Source organism: Camelus ferus, chromosome X (assembly GCF_009834535.1).
Source record: "Camelus ferus isolate YT-003-E chromosome X, BCGSAC_Cfer_1.0, whole genome shotgun sequence".
Lineage (NCBI taxonomy): Eukaryota > Metazoa > Chordata > Mammalia > Artiodactyla > Camelidae > Camelus > Camelus ferus.
Genome location: NC_045732.1, coordinates 48,491,902 through 48,517,816, shown reverse-complemented (window position 1 = coordinate 48,517,816; position 25,915 = coordinate 48,491,902). Strand labels below are relative to the sequence as shown.

At 35.8% G+C, this 25,915-nt stretch overlaps 1 protein-coding gene across 2 annotated transcripts in view; it reads left to right on the top strand.

The window, feature by feature from the left end:
- Positions 1-25,915, top strand: part of NAP1L2 (nucleosome assembly protein 1 like 2) — a 60,088-nt gene that overhangs the window by 29,173 nt on the left and 5,000 nt on the right. The window contains exon 1 of one of the 2 annotated variants that reach the window (XM_032474994.1): positions 23,441-23,590. The exons of the other annotated variant lie outside the window; for it this stretch is intronic. The gene's annotated coding sequence lies outside the window, so the exon portion shown is untranslated. Of the gene's footprint in view, positions 1-23,440; positions 23,591-25,915 lie in introns of those variants that run through there. 2 annotated transcript variants of the gene reach the window in all.

The window sequence follows — 25,915 nt, the reverse complement described above, 5'->3', positions numbered from 1 at the left end:
GGCAAAGTGGCAGGTGGGGGATGGGACAGGCTGCCCGAGCTGGGCAACTGGGGCAACTGCACAGAGGCAACCCCGGAGGACTGCAGGGTGCTGTGTGCCATGGATGAGTGGGTACACAGGGCAAAACAACCTGGCTCTCCATAAAACAACACAGCTGATGTGCCCTGGGGGCAAGGGTGCCATACCCCCATCTCCGAAAACCCGCCAAATATTTTCAGTAGAAGAGAGGTGGGGCTCAGCCACAGCCGCCATATCCTCTGGTGCTTAGCAGCCTCAAAGGCCAGATAGAGACTTGCTTACAGCCCAAGGCAGATAAGATCTTTCTGCCCTGGTACCCCAGAGAACTCGCACTGACAAGACAAACAAGGAGCTGAGTTTTGGCATGGAGCAGGGGTGGGGCTGTTTTGCTGTCTTCCCTGAGACCATCTACTGAGCCCAGACCCAGGGTGAAGCAGGCAGCTGCACAGACCAGGGGAGTGACCAGCACCAGGAGAAGGCAGGTGGCCACCTGCCTTCCTGGCAGAAGAGCAGCACCTGACTGCAGTGCTGGGAGGGGGCATGATCCACCCACCTACTTTGCATGAGCAAAGCAACTGACCATGGCATCAGGAGGAGTGACTCGCCTGCCCACCATGTAAGAGCACAGCATCTGACCTCAGCATTTGGAGAGGGTGCGATCTGCTTGACAACAGGCACTGGGAGCAGCACAGACAAGGGGCAGCAATAGACGGCCTCTGGAAGCAGCAAGCTAAGTTCACAAAACAGGGTGAAGACAGAAAGACCTCTTGATAAAATCATTAAGAGCGCATAGTCTCCATGAGAAAACATCCCACTTTTTTGTTAAATTTTTTTATCTGTTCTATTCTCTATAACCTTTTTAACTTTTACTTTTTAAACAATTGTATATGTCTTCAGTTTTAATCCATTTAAAATTTTTCTTTAAAAATATATTTTTTTTTATTTTTAAAAATCCACCTCATTTCAATTTCATTTCTCTTTGGTTTGATCTCCTGTTATTGATTATACAAGAGTTTCAAATATTGTTTTTTGATCTTTTCTTCTTTTTTTTTAAAGGTTTTTAAAAGATGCCTCAACTCAATGGCTATTCTGCTTCAACTTGCTCTTCTATTATTGATTATGCACTATTTTCAAACCAATTTTTACTCCCTTATTTTAAAATTCTCTCTCTCTCTTTTTTAAGTTTTGTTGCTGCATAGGCTTTCGACAGATAAACTCCTTAAGGACCAAAATAGATAACTTATACTACATAAGCCAGTGCCAGAGAGACATGACCAAGATGATGAAGCAGAGGAACCACTACCAACTAACAGAGCAAGAGAAATCCCCTGAAAGAATGATCAAGGAAGTAGACACTGATGGCCTGCTAGACTAATATTTCTAAAAAGGAGTGATCAAAGTACTGAAGGAACTAAAAGAGACAGTGTTTAGAGATATACAGTATGTCAAAAATGAAACTGAAGCTACAAAGAGGTGCCAAGTAGAATTGGTAAACTCATTTGCTGAGATGACAGCTGATCTAAAGGCTGTACAAAGCAGGCTAGATAATGAAGAGGAACGAATAAGTCACCTAGAAGACACGGCAACAGAAAGCACCCAATCAGAACAGCTGAGAGAAAAACAAATAAAAAAAAAAAAAACAATATAAGGGACATATGGGATAATATAAAGCATGCCAATTTACACATAATAGGGATCCCAGAAGGGGAAGAAAGAGCAAAGGGCTTTGAAAAGATATTTGAAGAAATCATGACTGAAAACTTCCCAAACCTAAAGAAGGAATCAGATAGCCAAGTACAGAAACTCAGAGGGTCCCAAACAGGAAGAACCCAAACAGACCACACCAAGACATATCATAATCAAGATGGCCAGAGTCAAGGATAAAGAAATGATCCTAAATGAAGCCAGAGAAAAACAAAGAGTGAGTTACAAGGGAACCCCCATAAGGCTTTCAGCTGATTTCTCTACACAAACACTACAGGCCAGAAGGAAGAGGCAAGATATATTCGAAGTCCTGAATGAAAAAAAGATGCAGCCTAGGATACTTTATCCAGCAAGGCTATCTTTTAGAATAGAAGGAGAGATAAAGAATTTCACAGAGTTGCAAAAACTAGAAGAGTTTAGCAACACTAAACAAATGCTAAAAGAAATATTGACAGGTCTACTCTAAATAGAAAAGAAGAAGGATGCTACAGAAATGAGAAACTCATAACTGGAAAGGTGATAACTACCATGAATAACAAATAGAATAAACACAAAATTGTAAAAGAAGACATATAAATCATTAAGAGTGGGAGAGGGAAGCAAGAAAATTTAGAGTATTTTTTTCTCTTTCTTTTAAAAAATTTTTGTTCTCAGTAGGATGGGTTTGAGCTTATATTACTATCTGTTTAGTGCAAACAGTTATAGTAATGGGTTAATAGACTTACAAACAAGGGTAACCACAAGCCAAAAACATACAAGGGAGCCACAAAAACTGAATAAAGTCCAAGATAATACAAAGGAAAATTGCCGAACCACAAGGAAGAAAAAAGGAACAAAGAAGAAATACCAAGTCAACTGCAAAACTAAGTTCGAAATGGCAATAAACACACATCTATCATTAATTACTGTAAATGTTAATGGACTAAATGCTCCAATCAAAAAACATAGAGTGGCAGACTGGATAATGAACCAAGAACCTCCAATATGCTGCATACAAGAGACCCACTTTAGGGAGAAGGAGACATATAGATTGAGAGTGAAAGGATGGAAAAGGATATTCCATGCAAATGGAAAAGCCAAAAAAGCAGGTGTAGCAGTCCTGATTTCAGACAAAATACACTTTAAAACAAAGGCTATAAAGGTAAAGAAAGACATTTTATAATGATTAAAGGAGTAATACAAGATGAGGGTTTTACACTCATTAATATATATGCACCCAATATAGCAGCACCCAAGTATATAAAACAGTTACTAATAGAGATAAAAGGGGAAACTGATGGGAATACAATCATTGTCAGAGATTTTAACACCTCATTAACATCACTAGACAGACCTTCCAGACAGAAAATAAATAAGGTAGTAGAGAAATTAAATGATACAATAGAAAAATTAGACTTGGTGGATATTTTCAGAGCATTACATCCCCCAAAATAGGATATACATTCTTTTCAAGTGCATATGGAACATTTTCTAGGATTGATCATGTACTTGGGCATGTACTCAACAATTTAAAAAGATAGAAATTATCTCAAGCATCTTTACTGACCACAATGCCATGAAACTAGAAATCAACTACAGAGAAACAAAGGAGAAGAATGGAAAGCATGGAGATTAAACAACATGCTATTAAAACACCAATGGGTCAATGATGAAATCAAAGTAGAAATTTAAAAATACCTTGAGACAAATGAAAATGAAAACACAACCACACAAAATTTATCAGACACAGCAAAGGTAACCCTAAGAGGGAAGTTTATAGTGATAGAGGCTTTCCTCAAAAAAGAAGAACAATCTCAAGTAAACAATCTAACCCTTCAGCTAAAAAAATTAGAAAAAGAAGAGCAAAAACCCCCAAAAGTCAGCAGGAGGAAGGAAATTATAAAGATCAGGGAGGAAATACATAAAATAGAGATTTACAAAACAATAAAGCATCAATCAAACCAAAAGCTGGTTTTTTGAAAGAGTAAATAAAATCAACAAACCTCTGGCCCAACTCACAAAGAAGAAAATAGAGAGAGCACAAAGAAGCAAAATAAGAAAGGAAAATGGAGAAATTGCAACAAATAATGTAGAAATACAGAATATCATACGAGAATATTATGAAAAACTATACAGAACGAAACTGGATAACCTAGAGGAGATGGACAAGTTTCTGGAAACATACAGTCCACCAAGACTGGATCAAATAGAAACTGACCACTTGAACAAACCGATCACTAGAAATGAAATCGAATTAGCAATAAAAATAAAAAACCTCCCTACAAATAGAAGTAGAGGACCAGATGGTTTCACCATGGAATTATACCAAACATACAAAAAGAACTCATACCAGTTCTTCTCCAACTCTTCCAGAAGATTGAAAAGGAGGGAATACTCCCAAACTCATTCTGATACCAAAATCAGGCAAATACACCACCAAAAAAGAGAATTACAGACCAAAATCACTGATGAACATAGATGCAAAAATCCTTACTAAAATACTAGCGAATAGAACCCAACAGCACATAAAAATGATTATACATCATGATCAACTGGGGTTCATCCCAGGGACACAAGGGTGGTTAAACATATGCAAATCAATCAATGCCATACATCAGTCAACAAGAGAAAGGACACAAACCACATGATCATCTCAATAGATGCAGAAAAAGCATTTGATAAAATTCAACACCCATTTATGACAAAAACTCTCACCAAAGTGGGTATAGAGGGAACGTATCTCAACATAATAAAAGCTATATATGACAAACCTACAGCCAGCATAGTCAATGGTGAAAAACTCAAAAGCTTCCCACTAAACTCTGGGACAAGACAAGGCTGCCCACTATCACCACTCCTATTCAACATAGTCTTGGAAGTCGTAGCCACAGCAATCAGGCAAGAGAGAGAAATAAAAGGGATCCAAATTGGAAAAGAAGAGGTAAAAGTGTCACTATATGCTGATGACATGATACTATATACAGAAAACCCTAAAAGGTCCACACAAAAACTACTAGAAATAATCGAAGGATGCAGCAAGGTAGCAGGTTACAAGATTAACGTTCAAAAATCAGTTGCATTTCTTTACACTAATGATGAATCAACAGAAAAAGAAAGTAAATTAGCAACCCCCTTTAAAATAGCACCCAAAGTAATAAAGTACTTAGGAATAAATCTAACCAAGGAGGTGAAAGAATTATACACAGAAAACTATAAACCATTAATTAAGGAAATTAAAGAAGACTTAAAAAAATGGAAAGATATCCCATGCTCCTGGATTGGAAGAATCAATATTGTTAAAATGGTCACACTGCCCAAGGCAATCTACAGATTGAATGCAATCCCTTTCAAATGACCCAGGACATACTTCACAGAACTAGAACAAATCATAATAAAACTTACAGGGAACCACAAAAGACCTAGAATTGCCAAAGCATTACTGAAGAGAAAGAAAGAGGCTGGAGGAATAACTCTCTGTAACTTCAGACAGTATTATAGAGCTACAGTCATCAAGACAGCATGGTATTGGTACAAAAACAGACATATGGACCAATGGAACAGAATAGAGAGCCCAGAAATGAACCCACACACTTTTGGTCAATTAATCTTCAACAAAGGAGGCAAGAATATACAATGAAATAAAGACAGTCTCTTCAGCAAATGGTGTTGGGAAAACTGGACAGCAGCATGTGAATCAATGAAGCTGGAACACTCCCTTACACCATACACAAAAATCAACTCAAAATGGATCAAAGACTTAAACATAAGACAAGATACAATAAACCTCCTAGAAGAAAATATAGGCAAAACACTATCTGACATACATTTCAAAAATGTTCTCCTAGGTCAGTCTACCCACGCAATAGATATAAAAGCAAGAATAAACAAATGGGACCTAATTTAACTTACAAGCTTCTGCACAGCAAAGGAAACCAGAAGTAAAACAAAATGACATCCTATGGAATTGGGAGAAACTTTTTGCAAAAGATGAAATCAACAAAGGCCTGATCTCCAGAATATATAAGCAGCCTATACGACCTAATAAGAAAACAAACAAATAACCCAATCCAAAAATGGGCAGATGATCTAAAGAAGCAATTCTCCAAGGAAGAAATACAAATGATCAATAGGCACATTAAAAAGTGCTCAGTATCACTAATTATCAGTGAAATGCAAATCAAAACTACAATGAGGTATCACCTCATACTAGTCAAAATGGCCATCATTCAAAATCCACAAATGACAAATGCTGGAGAGGCTATGGAGAAGAGGGAACCCTCCTGCACTGCTGGTGAGAATGTAGTTTGGTGCAGCCGCTGTGGAGAACAGTATGGAGATTCCTCAAAAGACTAGGAGTAGACTTACCATATGACCCAGGAATCCCGCTCCTGGGCATATATCCAGAAGGAACCCTACTTCAAAAAGACACCTGCACCCCAATGTTCATAGCAACACTATTTACAATAGCCAAGACATGGAAACAGCCTAAATGTCCATCAACAGATGACTGGATAAAGAAGTGGTGGTATATTTATACAATAGAATACTATTCAGCCATAAAATCGACAACATAACACCATTTGTAGCAACATGGATGCTCCTGGAGAATGTCATTCTAAGTGAATTAAGTCAGAAAGAAAAAGAAAAATATGATATGAGATCGTTCATATGTGGAATCTAAACAAACAAAAAGACAAACAAACATTAATTCCAAACAGATACAGGCTCATAGACACAGAATACAAACTGGTGGTTACCAAGGGGGAGGGGGTGGGAAGGGACAGACTGGGAGTTCAAAATTTGTAGATACTGACAGGCATATGCAAAATAGATAAACAAGATTATACTGTATAGCACAGGGAAATGTATACAAGATCTTGTGGTGGCTCACAGTGAAAATAATGCGACAATGAATATATGTGTTTTCATGTATAACTGAAAAATTGTGCTCTACACTGGAAATTGGCACAACCTTGTTAAATGACTATAACTCAATAAAAAAAAAGTTTTTTTTAAAAAAAAGAGTATTCTACCTGTGTTTTCTTCTAAGAGTTTTATGGTTTCATGTCTTATCAAATGCTTTTTCTACATCTATTGAGATGACTCATTTTGTTAATATATTGAGTCATATTGATTGATTTGCAGATGTTGTCCATTAATGCATTTTTGTATTCAATTTGCTAAAATGTTCTTGAGGATTTTTACATCTGTGTTTGCCAGTGATATGCCTGTAATTTTCTTTTTTGCTTTGTCTTTTTCTGATTTTGGTATGAGCGTTATATTTACTTCATAAAATGAGTTAGGAAGGGTTCTTTCTCCTCTATTTTTGGAATACTTTGAGAAGGATAAGTATTAAATCATCTTTGAGTGATTGGTGGAAGTCACCTGTGAGGTTGTCTGATCCTGAACTTTGTCTTAGGGGAGCTTTCTGATTACTCTTTCAGTCTCTGTACTAGTGATTGGTCTACTCAGATTTTCTGTTTCTTTGTGAGTCAGTCAGTCTTAGAAAGTTGTACAAATTTGTCCATTTCTTCTAGGTTGTCCAGTTTGTTATTATATAGCTGTTCATAATATTCCTTTTTAATCCCTTGTATTTCTGTGATATCTGTTATTTCTCTTCTTTTGCTTCTGATTTGATCACAGCCTTCTCTCTTTTTTTTCTTAGTGAGTCTATCTAAAGTTTCATCAGTTTTTTAAAATATTTTTAATGAACTAGCTCTTAGATTCATTTATCTTTTCTATTGTCTTTTTATTCTTTCAGTTTTGTCAATGAGTTCATAGTGTCCCTTTTTTCTTTCTTTCTTTCTTTTTTTTTTTTTTTTTTTGATTCCATGTATGAGTGATATCATATGGTATTTTTCTTTGTCTGGCTTACTTCACTTAGAATGACGGTCCCTAGTTCCATCCATGTTGCTGCAAATGGCATTATTTTATTCTTTTTTATGGCTGAGTAGTATTTTGTTGTGTTAATATACCACAGCTTCTTTATCCAGTAATCCATCGATGGACATTTATGTTGCTTCCATGTCTTGGCTGCTGTATATAGTGCTGCTATGAACATTGGGGTGTTCTAATGCATTCTTCATCTCATTTATTATTTCAGCTCCAGAATTTCTAGTTCTTTTTTAGAGTTTAAATCTCTTTGGTAAAGTTTTCCTTCTGTTTATTAATTTTATTCCTGAGCTCACTAAACGGCTTTTCTGAATTTTCTTGTATCTCTTTGCGTTTCTTCATGACAGCTATTTTGAATTCTCTATGAGTTAGATCACAATATTCTAGAACTTTAAGTTTGGTTTTTGGAGATTTTTAATTTTCTCTTTATGATACTGTGTTACCATGGTTTCTCATGGTGCTTGATATGTTGTTCCTGTGTTGGCAATTTTAAGTAGTGAATACTTTTCTTCAAGTTGTTGATTGAAAAAAATTCATAACCTAAAAATTGAGAATTATGTATTATTCAGCAGACTTTCTGTGGACTTAAGCCCAGAAGACAGCCTCTCAGATAGCTCTGAGAGAGCGCTCTAAAGAGGTAAGGGAGGTAAGGCAAAATACATAGGCGTTTTTACAACAAAAACTATGTACCAGAATATCAGAAGATTACCATTAATTAAAGAAAACCAGTCATTTCAAGTTAATGAATCTAGCACTTTTCTATGTATGGGAAGATGCAAGAGTCTGGACTCATTGAAATTATTCCTTTGATATGTACCTTAGCAATCAAAGGCCAGTATCCTGTTCTTTCCCATCCTGAACCCCCTCAGGGTGCACCGTTGTGGGGAGCAGCTGTAGTGGCTGATGACTTGATGGCTGCAACATCCTTTGTTTACTGAAATGGCAGGCAACATTTTCATTTTTCATCCACAAGGTAAAGTTTTTTCCCCCTCCATTTGGTTCTAACAATTCAAGAATTTAGAGGTCTTTTTGTTTTTAGTTTCCAGTAGGTGGTACTATAGTATAAGGTTTTGGGTTTTATCTAAGCTGCCTATGATTATATTTGAGAGTTGGCACTTTCCAATCTCCACTGCCTCTGTCCAGGGTATCCCCAGTGCCTTCATCATCACTGCTTGTGCCATCTGGGTCACTGGTACCTTGCTGCTACTGATGTTGTTGGCATTGCCACCTGGAGCATTGGTATGGTGGGTGCTTCAGCCACATTTGGGGTCTCTTGAGTCTCAGGCTCTGACACTATTGGGAGAGCGGGAGGGTGGAGAGGGAGCTGGGGTTGTCAGTTCCTCTGCATTGTTCATGGTTGTCAGGTTCATGGGTATCACTGCTCCTGGCTGAGGTTGGGAGGCCAGAAATCATGGGCACCTTCATGTCAGGGGGGAGAGGTCTAAGGTGCCACTGCTGCTATTGCTCAGTTCCCTGTGGCTGCAGGTGCTTTTGCAGGAGGCCAGATTTATGTATGCTCCTTCCTCTGATGTTAACCAGGTTCTCTGGGGCTGCAGGCTTAGCCACTGTGGCTTGGGGTTTTGGATCACAGGCAATTTTGCCTACTCTAGGTGTTCCAATCCACTCACCTTTAGATGTACAGATGTGTGCAATTCTCTGATGTCCTAGTGTGTTAGGCAGAGGCACTTTTATTGACTTGTAGATATTTTACTGGTTGTAGATTAAGGGTGTGAGACAAAGGAAGTATCTCACTCTACTATGATGTTGTCATCTCTCTCTGGATTTAGGGATTCTTAAACTTGATTGTATATTTGGGTGAGTTTTATAAAAGTACACGTTCTTGGGACCCACCTCAGCTTCTGTGAATCAGAGTCTCTGGCTTTAAGAAAAAACCCAAAAAGTCATATTATCTTTCTGTCTCTGGAGTCTTTTTCTTATGTGTACCTTAAGGTAACCACAGGGGTGACTTTGGGAAAGCTATTTCTTTACAGATAATGTTCTGGTTCTAGAAATGTTGTTTATCTAAACTTCAAATTTAACTAGGCCTTTTGTATTTTATCTGGCAATCCTACCCCAGCAGCAACAATTCAAGAACCAATGCTCCCAAGGTTATGCTCCCAGGTAAAAAATCCAAGCAAAATACTCATAAAGATAAAACTCCTGTAATAAATGTTCCCAACACAATGTTCCTAACAACAACCTAGTGGAGCAGCTTCTAGGAGTAGTATTTTCAGAGTCAGTCCTCTCAGGGATAATGTTCTCAGAATCAATATTCCAAATAATACTGTTCCAAAGAATAAGATTCCTTAGAATAATTCTGCTGAGAAGTATGTTCCTGGGCAAAAAGATTTCCAGAAACAGCCACAGTTATGTGGTTATGTCTAAAGAGCTGGTCAAATGGCATATTGTATCTGAGATAATAAGTTGTCTGGATACAGTTTACCTGAGGAGAGATGGACAGTCACCATTTGTTTAGCTTTTCTTGTCTTGGAGATTTCAATGCAGAAAACATATCCTTATATTTTCTTAATAAGGATACACCTAACTCAGATTTATTCTCTTCCCTTCTTTTAATATTAGTCAGTTTTTTAACACAAGATATAACTTACAGTTAAGTCCACAAATCTTAAGTGTGTAGCTTAATTAATTATTTATATAGGTATGCACCAATATAACCACCATCCAGATCAAGATATCAAAGTTTTTAATCATTCCAGAAGGCTTCCTCACATTCCTACCCAATTAATACCTATTCCAGATGTAAATTATATCAACATAGATATGATTTTCCTTTTCTCACATGTCATAAGTGAAACCATACAGTAAATAAGCTTTATGCCTGGATCATTTTGGTCGGTATAGTGTCCATGATATATACCAATCCTGTTAAGTACAGAAGTCTTTTACTCTCTTTTAATGATGGGTATTATTCTACAGTATGAATACACAAAATATGTGTATTCATTCACCTTTTGATGATTTCCACCAAATTTGGTTATTATGAATAAAGTGGTTATAATAATTCTTGTACACATATTTTGGTGGCTATATGCATTCATTTCTCTTGGAAATATACCTAGGTATGTAATTGCTGAGTCATTGTGAGGGAAAATGTTGAAATTTAGTAGATACCAAGGCAGATTTCCAAAAAGGTTGCATTAAATGATGCTTCTGTCAGTAATATTCTAGTTGTTCTATACTTTTTACTCATTTCTAACTTTGTTCATTCTGGTGTATGTGTATTGTTATATTGTGGTTTTATTATACATTATCTTTTTAAGTAATGATGTTTTAATATCTTTTCAAAGACTTGGTGAGCACTTGCAGATCCTTTCTGTGAAGTGCATGTTCAAGACTTTTGCCATTTTAACTGTGTTGTCTGCTTTTACTTATTGATTTGTAAGAGGTTTTTAAAGAGATCAAGACAGTGGAGTAGGAGGATGCAGAACTCAACTTTCCCACAAACGCATTAAAAATACATCTACATGGAGGAATTCCAGTCAAGATGGTGGAGCAGTAGGACCACAAGCATGCCTCTCCTTGTGACTAAACAAAACTGCAACAGACTGCTAAACAATTAATGGGGGTTGGGGGAGACTGGAACATAGCAAAAAAGATCTTCTTTAGCTGGAAACATAAAGAGGAAACCACAGCAGGATGGTTAAGAGGGGTGTGCTGGTGATATAATTGGGCCCCAAGTTCCCCAGGTGGGTGATCCACAAGATGAAGAATAATTAAGTTGCAGAGGCCCTCCCACAGAAGTGAGATTTCTAAGCCCTACTTCAGGCTCCCCAGTCTGGGGTTACAGAATTGGGAGGAAGAGGGAACCCCTGGACATCTGGTGTTGAAGGCCAGTGGGGCTTAGCTCCAGGAGCCCCACAGGAATGGGAGAGACAGAGACTTCATTCTCTTGGGAAGTGTACACAGATTCTTGTGTACACCAGGTCCAAAGGCAGAGGCAGTGATTTCATAGGAACATGAGCCAGACTTGCCTGCTGGTTTTGGAGGATCTCCCGGGGAAGTAGGGTGTGGCTGTGGCTCACCCAGGGAACATAAAAGCTGGTGGAAGATATTCTGGGAGTGTTCATCTACATGAGCTTTCCTGGAGGCTGATGTCTTGATTGGATTATCAGCACCAAGAACTAGCCCCACCCAACAGCCTGTAGGGAAGCCTCAGGCCAAACAACATACTGAGTGGGATCACAGCCCCACTCATTAGCAGACTTCCTGAGCCACAAACACCTCTAGACATAGCTCTGCCCACCAGAGGCCCAGGACCAAGCTTCACCCAGCAGTAGGCAGGCACTAACTCCTCCTGCCAGGAAACCTGCATAAACCTGCATCAGCCTCATCCACCAGTGGGCAGATACCAGAAATAAGAAAACAACAATCCCAAACCATGTGGAAGGAATCCACAAACAGACCAGACTCTAGACTGGGACTGGTGAGAGAGGAGTGATGAGAAAGGTGTGTACTTCAGGGACACATAGGATATCTCCCACAGAGGACCACTTCTCCAAGGTCAAAAAATGTAACTAACCTACCTAAAAATACAAATAGAAAGAAAGACAATATGAGGTGGTAGAGGAATACCTCCCAGGCCAAGGCGCAAGATAAAATCCCAGAAGAAGAAATAAGTGATGAATAGATAGGCAATTTATCTGAGAAAGAGTTTAAAGTAATGATGGTGAAGATGTTCAGAGAACTCAAGAGGAGTATAGATGCACAGAATGAAGTTTTTAACAAAGAGTTTGAAAATATAAAGAATACCCAAACAGAGTTAAAGAATAAGATCACTGAAATGAATAACACACTAGAAGGAACCAAGAATAGACTAAATGAAGCTGGAGAAAGGATCAGAGCTAGAAGACAGATTAGTGGAAATCACTTTGGCAGAACAGAAAAAAGAAAAAAGAATGAAAAGAAATAAGGATAGTTTAAGAGAACTCTGGGACATGAAGTACACTAATATTTACATTATAGTGGTCCCAAAAGGAGAAAAGAGAAAGGACCTGGGAACATTTTTGAAGAGATAATAACCAAAAACTTCCCCACCTTGGGAAAGAAAACTGTCACCCAAGTCCAGGAAGCACAGAGAGTCCCACATAGGATCAATCCAAAGAGAAATACACCAAGGCACATAGTAATCAAATTAACAAAAATTAAGGATAAGGAGAAAACATTAAAGTTAGCAAGAGAAAAGCAACAAATAACATACAAAGGAGCTCCCATAAGGTTATCAGCTGATTTTTCAGCAGAAACTCTACAGGCCAGAAGGGAGTGGCATGATATAGTTAAAGTGATGAAAGGGAAAATACTTACCACCAAGAATACTCTATCCACAAGGCTCTCATTCAGATTTGATGGAGAAATTAAGAGCTTCACAGATAAACAAAAACTAAAAGAATTCAGCACTACCAAACCAGCTTTGCAACAAATGTTAAAGGAACTTCTCTAGTCATCAAACCATAAGAAAAGAGAACAAAAAGAAGAAAGAGAAAAAAAGACCTACAAAAGATTGCTTTGGCAATTTGTGGTCTTTTATGATTCCATATAAATTTTGGAATTGTTTGTTCTAGTTCTGTGAAAAATGTCATGAATATTTTGACAGGGGCTGCATTGGATTTGTAGGTTGCTTTGGGTAGTGTGTCCGTTTTGATAATGTTGATTCTTCCAATCCAGCAGCACAAGATATCTTTCCATTTCTTGGTATCATCTTCAATTCCCTTCATCAATGTTTTACAGTTTTCAGAGTATAGGTAACCTCCTTGGTTAAGTTTATTTCTCAATATTATGTTGTTTTTGATGCAATGAAAATGTTTATGCCAGTTACAAAGTTCTAGTTTTTGAAGTGGAAAAAAAGTGAATGAAAGACCATAAATGGCAAAATATCCTTTTTTATGCATGAGTTGTATTCCATTACATATATATGCTATATCTTCTTTATCCCTTCATCTATTGATGTGCACTTAGGATGCTTCTATAGCTTGGCAATTATAAATAATGTTGCTGTTAATAGCGGTGTGCATGTACCTTTTTTAATTAATGTTTTTGTCTTTTTCAAATACATGCCCAGGAGTGGAGTTGCTGGGCCATATGGTTCTTTTTTGGGGGGTTTGAGAAACCTCCATATTGTTTTCCATAGAGGCTATACCAGTTCACATTCCCACCAATAGTGTACACGGGTTCCCTTTTCTCCACATTCTTGCCAACATTTGCTATTTGTGTTCATTTTGATGATGGCCATTCTGACAGATGTGAGGTAATGTCTCAGTGTGATTTTGATTTGCATTTCTCTGATATTAGTGATGTTGAGCAACTTTTCATATTCCTGTTGGCCGTTTGCATTTCCTCTTTTGGAAAAATATCTGTTCAGTCATTCTGCCCATATTTTAAAGGGGTTGATTGGTTGTTTGTTCACTTTTTAATTGAAGTAAAGTTCATTTAAAATGTTGTATTAGTTTTTGGTGTACACCACAGATGGAATTGGAGGGCATTATTCTGGATGAAGTGAGTTAGAGAAAGGCAAATACTGTAAGATATCACTTACATGTGGAATCTAGAAAATTACAACAAACTAGTGAATATAACAGAAAAGAAATAGACTCACAGATGTAGAGGAGGAACTAGTGGTTACCAGTGGGGAGAAGGAAGGGGGAGGGACAAGGTGGACGTGGAAGATTAAGAGATACAAGCTATCAGGTATAAAATAAGCTACAATGATGTATTGTACAACATGGGGAATATGGCCAATATTTTATAATAACTGTACCCTAACCTTTAAAAATTATGAATCACTATATTGTATACCTGTAACATACAATATTGTACAACTATACTTCATTTTTAAAAGTGTGATATTGTGAAATAAATACATAAATAAATTTTAAAAATTTTAAACTGACATTAACATACCAAGTAAAAGTACAGGGAACGATGAGAGAATATCACAAGGTCTTGACCCACTTTAGGAGGATCAGGGAGAACTTGTTTGAGTCAGTGGAAATTAAACTGAAAATGGAAAAGTGAACATGAGAGCCAGGCAAAGAAGAATGGGAAAAGAAGTTGGCAGGTGCCCCTCAAGCTGACAGTATAGTTCTTTGGGTGGCTTTGAACCAAGAAGGACCTGAACCTATTGGAGCTAGAATAAAAAGCAATATTTTTGTGAGTTTGAAATGTACAGTGTGAGGAATATAGTCAATAACTATGTAATATCTTTGTATGGTGACATATCATAGCTAGATGTATTATGGTGGTCAGTTTGAAATGTATAGAAATATTGAATCACTAAAGGTCAATTCGATTTCAAAAACAAACAATCAAACAAACTAATAGAAAAAGAGATCAGATTTGTGGTTACAGGGAATTGAATGAAGAAAGTCCAAAGGTACAAGCTTCTAGTTACAAGGTAATAAGTACTAGGGATGTAATGTACATCATGATAAATATAATTCATACTGCTGTATGTTATATATGAAAGTGTCAATTGAGTGAATCCTAAGAGTTCTCATCCAAAGAAATTTTTTCTTTTCTTCTATTTCTTTAATTTTGTATCTATATGAGATGATGGATGTTTACTAAATTTATTTTGATAATCACTTCATGATATATGTAAGTCGAATCATTATGCTATACACCTTAAACTTATACAGTGCTGTATATCAACTATATCTCAATAAAACTGGAAGAAAAAAATTAAAAAAAAACCTTATCTTTCCTGGGTCTCTTTTCCCAAATGTTTGCAGTCACAAGGGCTATTGGTCAAAATAAACTGTGGTACTCTCCTGGGTACTAGCGTGCACCACCCCACTTCAAGGTTACAATCCTCTTGCAGATGATGAGTGGCAGTGGGACAGGATGGTAAAGCACTGGAACTGGAAATAATTTAGAGAGCTTCTAGTCTAGTGTTTTAAAATTGAGGTACAATTTGTATAATATAAAAGTAATCATTTCAAAAGAAGTTGTGGAGATATATAGATATATAATGGAATGCTACTCAGCCATAAAAATAATAAAATAATACCATTTGCAGCAACATGGATAGACCTAGAGATTATCATAGTAAGTGAAGTAAGTCAGACAAAGATAAATATCATATATCATTTATATGTGGAATCTAAAAAAAATGACACCAATGAACTTATTTACAAAACAGAAATAGCCTTGCAAACACAGAAAACAAACTTATGACTGCCAAAGGGGGAAGGAGAGGAGGGATAAATTAGAAGTTTGGGATTGACAGATACAAACTACTATGTATAAAATAGATAAACAAACAATAAGGTCCTACCATAAAGCACAGGGAACTATATCCAATAGCTTATAATAACCTACAAAGAAAAATATAAAAAAGAATATATATATGTATAATTGAATCACTATGCTGTACAGTAGAAACTAATACAACATTGTAAATTAACTATACTTCAATAAATTAAAAAAAATACATCTACATTTGGAACTATTCTCATTGAAAACTAACTGGAGACTGGCATAAAGACTCCTGTACAACCAAGGCAATCAGAATGATCCACATAGATTTGGGTAGAAGGGAAGAAAAGTGATCAGGTCGAGACCTGTGCCCCTGGGAAGGGACTTAGAAAAGGACAGAGATTACATGGGTGGAGCTCCTCCCTGGGGAGTGAGCTATCCACACCAAATATTGGGTGACCCAGTCCTGGTGTACAACACCAGGATGATGAGACCCCTTGGCTGGTTGGAGTGCTGGTAAGAATAACAGGACAGTTGTAGGAAGTCTGGGTTCTCCTTGCGAGGAGTGCACACAAGCTTGCTTGCTCCCCAAATAGGGCAAAAGGTGAATTTAAACTGCATTGGTTGCTGGCCACTTTCCCATGACTGCATAGCATGTGCCCCAGCCTGAGCCAAGTACTTACTCCAGCCTCACTTGCTTCACAATACAGCTCTACATTAGGGTGAGGGCTGCCATGGCTGAGGGGAAAGTTCGGCTGTGAGGCACAGAAGCAGCTCAGACCCAGAGCAACCTCTGAGCAGGGTAGGGGCAGCTATTACTGGCACCTATGGAAGCAGCAATCAGAAATGGTATAGATTTCTGACTGGCCAGACTGCCATAGCCTGTTCCCCAACCTAAGTCAAGCACCTGAACCAGCCCCTCTTTCTCTAGCACTATTCCTCTTTAGAGCAAAAGTGCTGGTGCTGGGAAGGAGAAGAGCACACACTTGAAGGGAATGGAGCCAGCTCAGACACAAACCTCAGAGCTTTGCTTCAGCAACTTGGGACCCGACCCCACCCCCAATAGGGCAGTGATGGCCACTGAACAGAGACGATCCAGCTCACACCTGTCCCTGGCCCTAGCTCCTCGATCTCTAGCCACCCCTCTACCATGGTGATAGCTGCCAGCACACAATGGGAAAAACATAACTTCTGTTCACATCAGATCCAGCTCTTCCATCAAAGCCACTGAACACATGTAGACTGTATAGGGAAATTCCTATGGAAGGACATTCCTTCAAGACCACAATAGGTAACCATTTCACCTAATTTCATAGAGACAGAGGAAGTTAATCAAAATGAGAAGATGGAGGAATTTGTTTCAATTGAAAAAGCAAGAGAAAAATCCCTGAAAAAACCTAATGAAATAGAAATAAATAATTTACCAGATAACAAATTCAAAACATTAGTAGTAAGAATGCTAACTGCATTAGAGAAATAGATGAACACAACAAGAAATTTAACAAGGAACTAGAAAACATACAAAAGAACCAGTCAGAAATGAATACAATAACTGAATTGAAAAACACACTGGAAAGAATTAAAAGCAGAATAGATGACACAACAACACATATGTGATATGGAAGATAGAATAATGGAAATCACCCAATCAGAACAACAGAAAGAAAAACAAATTTTAAAAATTAAAACATTTTAAAGGACTTTTAGACAACATCCATTACACCAATGTTTGCATCATAGGGGTCCCAGAAAGAGAAGACAGAGAAAGGAATCAAAAATGTATTTGATGAAATTGTGGCTGAAAATTTCCCAAACCTGAAGAAGGAAACAGATATCCAGGTACAGGAAGCAGAGAGGGTCTCAAACAAATTGAACCCAAACAGACTTACATCAAGACATATAATTAAAATGGTAAAAGTTAAAGGTAAAGAGAGAATTTTAAAGGTAGTAAGAGAAAAACAATGTCATATACAAGGAATTCTTCATAAGGTTATTACCTAAATTTTTTTTGCAGAAACTTTTCAGGCAAAAAAGGAGTGGCATGGTACATTCAAAGTGCAAAAAGGGGAAAACTTGCAACCTAGGATACTTTTCCCAGCAACATTATCATTTAGAATTGAGGAGAGAGAAACAAACAAGCAAAAACTCAAAAGAGTTAATCAACACTAAACCTACCCTAAAAGAAATGTTGAAGGGCCTTCTCAAAGTGGGAAAGAAAAGGCTACAACAAAAAGTAAGAATCCATAGAAAAAGAAAAAGCCCACTGGTAAAGTCAAATATATAGTAAAGGTTGTGGAACAATCATTTAAATGAGCTAGTAAGAAGACTAATAGACAAAAAAAAAATTATAAAATCAACTATAACTACAATAAAGAGTGAAGCAATAAACGAAGATGTAAAACATGGCATCAAAAACACAGAAAGTGGGGGAGGGGAGTAAAAATGTAGATCTTTTTATATACAAAAGAGCCAGAAACAGGTAATAAACACATGCCTATTAATAATTGCTTTAATGTTAATGGACTAAATGCTCCAATCAAAAGAGAAAAGGTAGCTGATTGGATAAAAAGCCAGACCCAGCTACATGCTGCCTACAAGAGACTCACTTCAGAGCTAAACACACTCAAATTGAGAGTGAGGGGATAGAAAAATATTTCATGCAAATGAGAGGGACAAGAAAGTGGAAGTAGCAATAAATACTCATATCAGAGAAAAAAACTTTAAAGTCTATAACAAAAACAAAGAAGAGCATTATATAATGATAAAGGAATCTGTACAAGAATAGGGTATAACATTCATCATAATATATGTACCTAATATAAGAACGCCTAAATATATAAAGCAAATATTAGCAGACATAAAAGGAGAAATTGACAATAATTCAGTAATAGTAGGAGATTTTAACATCTATTAACATTAGTGAATAGAACATCCAATCAGAAAGTCAACAAGGAAATGGAGGTCTTAAATGACACATTAGACCAGTTTGCCTTACTAGGTATCTACAGAACATTCCATTGTAAAACAACAGAATACACATTATGTTCAAATGAACATGGAATGTTCTCCAAAATAGAGCACATGTTAGGCCACAAAACAAATTTCAACAAATTTAAGAGGATAGAAATTATAACAATAACTTTTTCCAAACACTCACCTCACATCAGTCAGAATGGCCATCATTAAAAAGTCCACAAACTATAACTGCTGGAGGAGGTGTGGAGAAAAGGGAACTTTCCTACACTGTTAGTGGGAATATAGTTTGGTGTAGCCACTATGGAAAACAGTATGGGGTTTCTTTTAAAAACTAAAAATAGAATTACCATATGATCCAGCATTCCCATTCCTGGACATATATCCAGAAAAGACTCTCATTCAAAAAGATGAATGCACCCCAATGTTCATAGCAGCACTATTTACAAAAGCCAAGACATGGAAACAACCCAAATGTCCATCGACATGACTGGATAAAGAAGTTGTGGTATATTTATACAATGGAATACTACTCAGCCATAAAAAGAATAAAATAATGCCATTTGCAGCAACATGGATGTTCCTGGAGATTGTCATGCTAAGTGAGGTAAGACAGAAAGAGAAAGAAAAATACCATATGATATCACTTACATGTTGAATCTAAAAAAAAAAAGACAAATGAACTTAGTTACAAAACAGAAACAGACTCATATACCTAGAAAACAAACTTGTGGTTACCAGGGGGGAAAGGGGGTGGAAAGGGATAAATTGGGAGTTCTAGATTTGCAAATACTAACTACTATATATAAAATTGATAAACAACAAATTTACACTGTATAGCATGGGGAACTATATTCAATATTTTGTAGTAACCTATAATGAAAAAGAATGAATATATTTATGCATATGTATGATTGAACTACTATGCTGCATGCCAGAAATTGATGCAACATTGTAAACTGACCATATTTTAATAAAAAGACCAATGGATATTTCTCCAAAGTACATTTCTCCAAAAAAGATATACAAATGGCCAAGAAGCACATGAAAAGATGCTCAACATCACTAGTCACTACGGAAATGTAAGTCAAAACCACAATAAAGTAGATGTTCCACACAGTAAGATGGCTACTGTAAAAAAGAACTGTAAATAACAATTGTTGGTGAGTATATGGAGAAATTGGAACATTTGTTCACTGTTGGTGGGAATGTAAAATAGTGCAGCCACTATGGAAAACAGTATAGTGTTTCCTTGAAAAATAAAAAGTAGAATAACAATATGATCCAGCAATTCAACTTCTGGATGTATAACTAAAAAATTGAAATCTGGGTTTTGAAGAGGTATTTCTAAAACCATTTTCATAGCAGCATTATTCACAATAGGTAGAAAGTGGAAGCAACCAAAACTGTGGATGGATGAATGGATATACAAAATGTGGAATAGACATACAATTGAATATTCAGCTTTTAAAGTACTGATATTCTGATTCAAGCTACAACATGGATGAACCTTGAGGATATTATTGTAAGTGAAGTAAGTCAGTCACCAAAAAAAGAAATACTATGTGATTCCAATTATATGCGGTACCAAGAGTAGTTAAATTAATAGAAACACAAAATACAGTGGTTGGTTCAGGGATTGGAGGAAAGTGGAATGGGGAATGATTTAATGGGCAAAGAGTTTCTGTTCGGGAAATGAAATCACTCTGGAGATGGATGGTGATGATGGTTGCACAACAGTATGAATGTACTTAATACCACTGAACTAAAGTGTACTTATAAAAATAGATGATATATTTTATGTTATGTGTATTTTGCCACAATCTTTTAAAATTGGAAAAATTTCTCTACTAAACAATAGCAGTACAAGTTAGCATATTAAAAGAATTATACAACATGATCAAATGGAATTTATTCTATGAATGCAAGCATGCTTCAATGTATAAAAAGCAATCAATATTAAAAACCACATTAATAGAATGAAAAAAGCCACGTGATCATCTCTATTGATACAACAAAATCATCTAAGAAAATTCAACACCTTTGCTTAAAATGATTAATAAACTATAAATAGAAGGAACTATGAATAGAAGGGAATTTCTTCAACATGATGAAAAGCATATGAGAATCCCACAGCTAACATACTCAATGGTGAAAGACTGAAAAATATTTCACTAAGAATAGGAACAAGAAAAGGTTGCTCACGTACCCAACAGCTATTCAGCATAGTATTGGAAGTTCTAGACAGAACAATTAGGTAAGATAAATAAATGAAAAATAAGGTATCTAAATTGTAAATGAAGAAGTAAAATTACCTGTTTTCTACAGATGTAGTGTAGAAAAACGTAAAGATTAAAAATATAAGTTAGAGGTAATAAATTCAGCAACATTGCAGGAAACAGAATCAACATGCAAAAAATGCGTTTCTATACACTAACAACGAGTAATCTAAAAAGGAAATTAAGAAAACAATTCCATTTACAGTAGTCAGATAAAGAATAAAGTACTTAGGAATATTTTTAACCAAAGAGGTGAAATACTTATACACTTAATACAACAAAACAGTACTGAAAGAAATTAAAGAACACATACATACATGGAAAGACATTATGTTCTCATGGATTAGAAGACAGTATTTTTAAATGATAATACTAACCAAACAGATCTACAGAATCAATGCAACACCTACCAAAGTCCCAAAGTCATTTTTTGAGAAATAATAAAACCTATCCTGAAATTTATATGGAATTTCAATTTATTCCCAATATCTAAAACAATCTTGAAAAATAAAGAACAAAGTTGCAGGATTCACACTTTCTGATTTTAAAACTTACTACAAAGCTACAGTAATCAAAAGAGTGTGAAACTGGCATAAAGAGAGACATATAGACCAATGCATATTGTCAACTGATTTTCAGCAAGTGTGCAAAGACCATTAAATGGAAAAAACTTGTCTTTCAACATAAAGTGCTGAGAAAACTGGATATTCACATGCAAAAGAACAAAATTAAAAGCTTACCTAACACCATATTCAAATATTCAAAATGGCTCAAAGAAGTAGACATACCATTTTAGACTGAAAGTATAAAACGCTTAGAAAAAAGACAAAAGGGGGAAAACTTCATAACATTGATTTGGCAATGGTTTCTTGGCTGTGATGGCTTCTTGCCCAAAAGTATGGGCAGCAAAAGTAATATAAATAATGTGGACTTCATCAAAATTAATAACATTTGTGCATCAAAGGACGCTATCAAGAGAGTGAAAAGATAAACCACAGAATGAGAGAAAATAATTTGCAAATTATATATCTGATAAGGAATTAATATCCAGAATACATAAAGAATTTCTACACCTCAACAACAAAAAATCAATTAAGCCAATTCAAAAATGGACAAAGAACTTAAATAGACATTTTTCTAAGTAAGATATACAAATAGGTAATAAGCACTTAAAAAGATACTCATACTCATTAGGATGTCTTTAAAAAATGAAAAATAGGTTTTAGTGAGAATTTGGAGAAACTGTAACTTTTGTGCATTGCTGTTGGGAATGTAAAATTGTACAGCCACCATGGAAAACAGATTGGTCTTTCTGCAAAAAAGTACACCTAGAATTATCATGTGATCCAGTAATTCTATTACTAGGTATATATACTAAAAATATTGAAAGCAGAGACTCAAAAGAATACTTGTACATCAAATTTCATAGCAACATTATTCACACTAGTCAAAGTTGGAAACAATCCAAATGTTCACCAACAAATTAACAAATAAACAAAATGTAATATATATATATGTGTGTGTGTGTGTATTTTTCAGCCGTAAAAATAATGAAGTTTTGATATATGCTACAACATGGATGAACCTTGGAAACATTACGCTAAATGAAATAAGCCATACACAAAAGTACAAATATTGTATGATTCTAATTACATGAGGTACCTTAAAATAGACAAATTCATGTGGGCACAAAGATTAATAGAAGATATCAGAGGCTGGGGGAGTGAGGAATGGAGGGTTATTGTTCAATGGGTTCAGAGTTTCATTTTGAGATGATGAAGTTCTGGAAATGAATATTGGTGATTGTTGCACATTGTGAATGTACTTAATGCAACTGAATTGTACATTTATAATAAATGGCTAAAATGGGATATTTTATGTTATATGTATTTTAACACAATGAAAACAATTACAGTGCCTTTTATAATAACATCAATCAAAATAAAATCTATAGGGATAAATTTAACAAAAGAAGTACAAGATTTGTTTACTGAAAATTACAAAACGTTGCTGAGAGTAATTAGAGAAGACAAATAAATGGAGAGAATTTCTTTGTTCATAGATTGGAAGACATAGTCTTGTTAACATAGCAATTCTTGCCAAATTAATCTATAGATTCAAGGCAATCCCTATCAGAATCCCAGGTGTGTTTTTTTTTGTTATTGTTTGTTTGTTTGTTTGTTTGCAGAAATTGGCAAGCTGATACTAAAATTTAAATAGAAATGCCAAAAACTCAGAATAGCCAAAACCATTTTAGAAAAAGAAGAAAAATGATGGAGGACTTTTAGTTCCCAATAAAGAAATTAATATAATGTTACAGTAATCAAGATTGTGGTACTGGCATAAGAATAGATATATAGATTAATGAAACTGGATTGAAAATCCAAAAATAAATCCTTATATTCATGGCTGTGGTGAGTTTGAAGATTTGGGGACTGATCAAGGAAAAGACAAGCAGACAAGAAGACAAGGAGATGGCAGTACTGCACAACAAGCTTTATTGGGCAGTGCTTGGACCAGGATTGCATGAGAGGGTAAGTTTCTCATAGCAGAAGACCTTACACAGACTGATCAAGGGGCCATATCCCAGAAGGTGAAGTGGGCAAGGGGATTTCTGGGAGAGAGGTAAATCAGAGAGAGGGCTTAAGTGTCTAGGTGATGTCCTTCAGCAGCAAGGTGGGCAGTCTCTGGATTCGAGAGCTCCAAAGGGCAACAGCAGTTTGGGATCTTTCATAGCTACAAGGTTTTTCTTATCTATAGCTAGCAGATATTGGGTGCAGTTTTGTAGGAGAATAGGCAAGCTCTAGTGACCAAAAAATATGCCTACTTAGGCTATATTTAAAGCAGTTAGATGTGTGAGAATTTGAGTTTGGTTCTGAAGGGCTTTGAGCTAAGGGTCCTAGCCTGCTATGAAGAATAAACAACATAGGGGCTGATACACAAGGGCTATCTTTGGTCCATTTATATAACAATGGTCAACTGATATGTGATAAAAGTACCAAGGCAATTTATTGAGGAAAAGATAGTTTTTTTTTAAATAAATGGTACTGGAACAAATGGATACCCATATGCAGAAAGCTAAACCTGGGCCCCTAACTCACACCATATGCAAAAATTAACTCAAAATGGATCACAGACCTAAATACAAGAGCTAAAACTATAAAACCTTTAGAATGAAATATAGGAGAAAACTTAAGACCTTGAGTTAGGTACAGATTTCTTAGTTATGACACCAAAACACAGTCCATTTAAAAATGATAAATTGGATCTCATTAAAATTCAAAACTCTTGCACTTCAAAAACACCATCTTAGTATGTGTAAAAAGATGTGCAATATACTGGTGAAAAATATTGCAAAGCATGTATCTGACAAAGGACTTATATTGAGAATATGCATAGAACTCTTATACCTCAATAATAAAAATATAAAACAATAAAAAATGGGAAAAAAAACCTGAAGACATTATGTCAAAATATATGTGAGTGGCTAATATGCACATGAAGAAATGAGCATTAGGGAAATGCAAATTAAACTACAATAGGATACCATTTCATGCCCACCAGAATGGCTAAAAAAAGACTTGCACATGAATATTCATGATACCATAATTCATAGTTTTATAGTAGCCAAAGTTGGAAACAGCCTAAATGTCTATAAATTGGTGAAAAAATAAACATAGTGTGTTATATCCGTGCGCTTAAATACTATTCAGAAATAAAAAAAACCAACTATGGATACATGCTATGGCATGAATCTCAAAATCTTTATTCTCAGTGAACAAAGTCAGTCATACAAGACTACATGTTGCATGATTCCATTTATATGAAATATCCAGAAAAGATAAAGCTATAAAAACAAAAAGTATATTAACAGTTGCCTATGATGGAAAGTAGGAAGTATAATGGGAATCAACAGTAAATGTTTATGAAATATCATATTGAGATAATAAACATGCTCTATAATTGATCCATGATGGTAGTTGTACAACTTGGTAAATTTAAGAAATCATTGAACTGTGCCTTGAAAAAGGATGCATGACATGATACACTAAATATGACTATTTTTAAAATAAATAATGTGGACATGAACATTATTGTACATGCCTTTTTGTGTATATACCTAAATGTGGAATTGTTGCGCCCTAGGAGAAGCACGTGTTTAGATTTGATAGTGCCAAATAGTTTTCCAAAGTTTTGAATACCAATTTACACTTCTGGTAGCACTATCTGAGAGTTCCAATTTCTCTACATTCTTATCAAAGATTGGAATTTTCAGGTTTTTAAAAAAATTATAAGCATTGTCAATTCTCTTTATATAGTAATCATTTATTTGTTTTGCATATATATGTGTTATATATATTTTACCTATTTTTTCATAGTGCTCATTTTACTTATGGTTTATGTTTGTTAGTTTGTTTTTTCACATTTTTTATTGTGATAAAATATACACAACATAAAATGTTACCATTTTAACCATTTTTAGGTATACAGTTCAGTGGCATTAAGTACATTCACATTATTGTGCAACCATCATCGCCATCCAAAATGTTTTCATTTTTCCAAACTGAAATTCCATACCCATTAAATAAAAACTCCCATTTCCACCTGCCCCTAGACTCTGGCAACCACCATTCTATCTTCTGTCTCTATGAATTTGACCAGTCTAGGTACCTCATGTGGGTGGAATCATAAGCTATTTGTCTTTTTGTGTCTGGATTATTTCGCTTAGCCTAATGTCTTCCAGGTTAATCCATGTTGTAGCGTGTGTCAGAATTTCATTCACTTCTAAAGCTGAATAATATTCTTTTGTATACATATAGTACAGTTTGTTTATCCACTCCTCTGTCAATGGACATGTG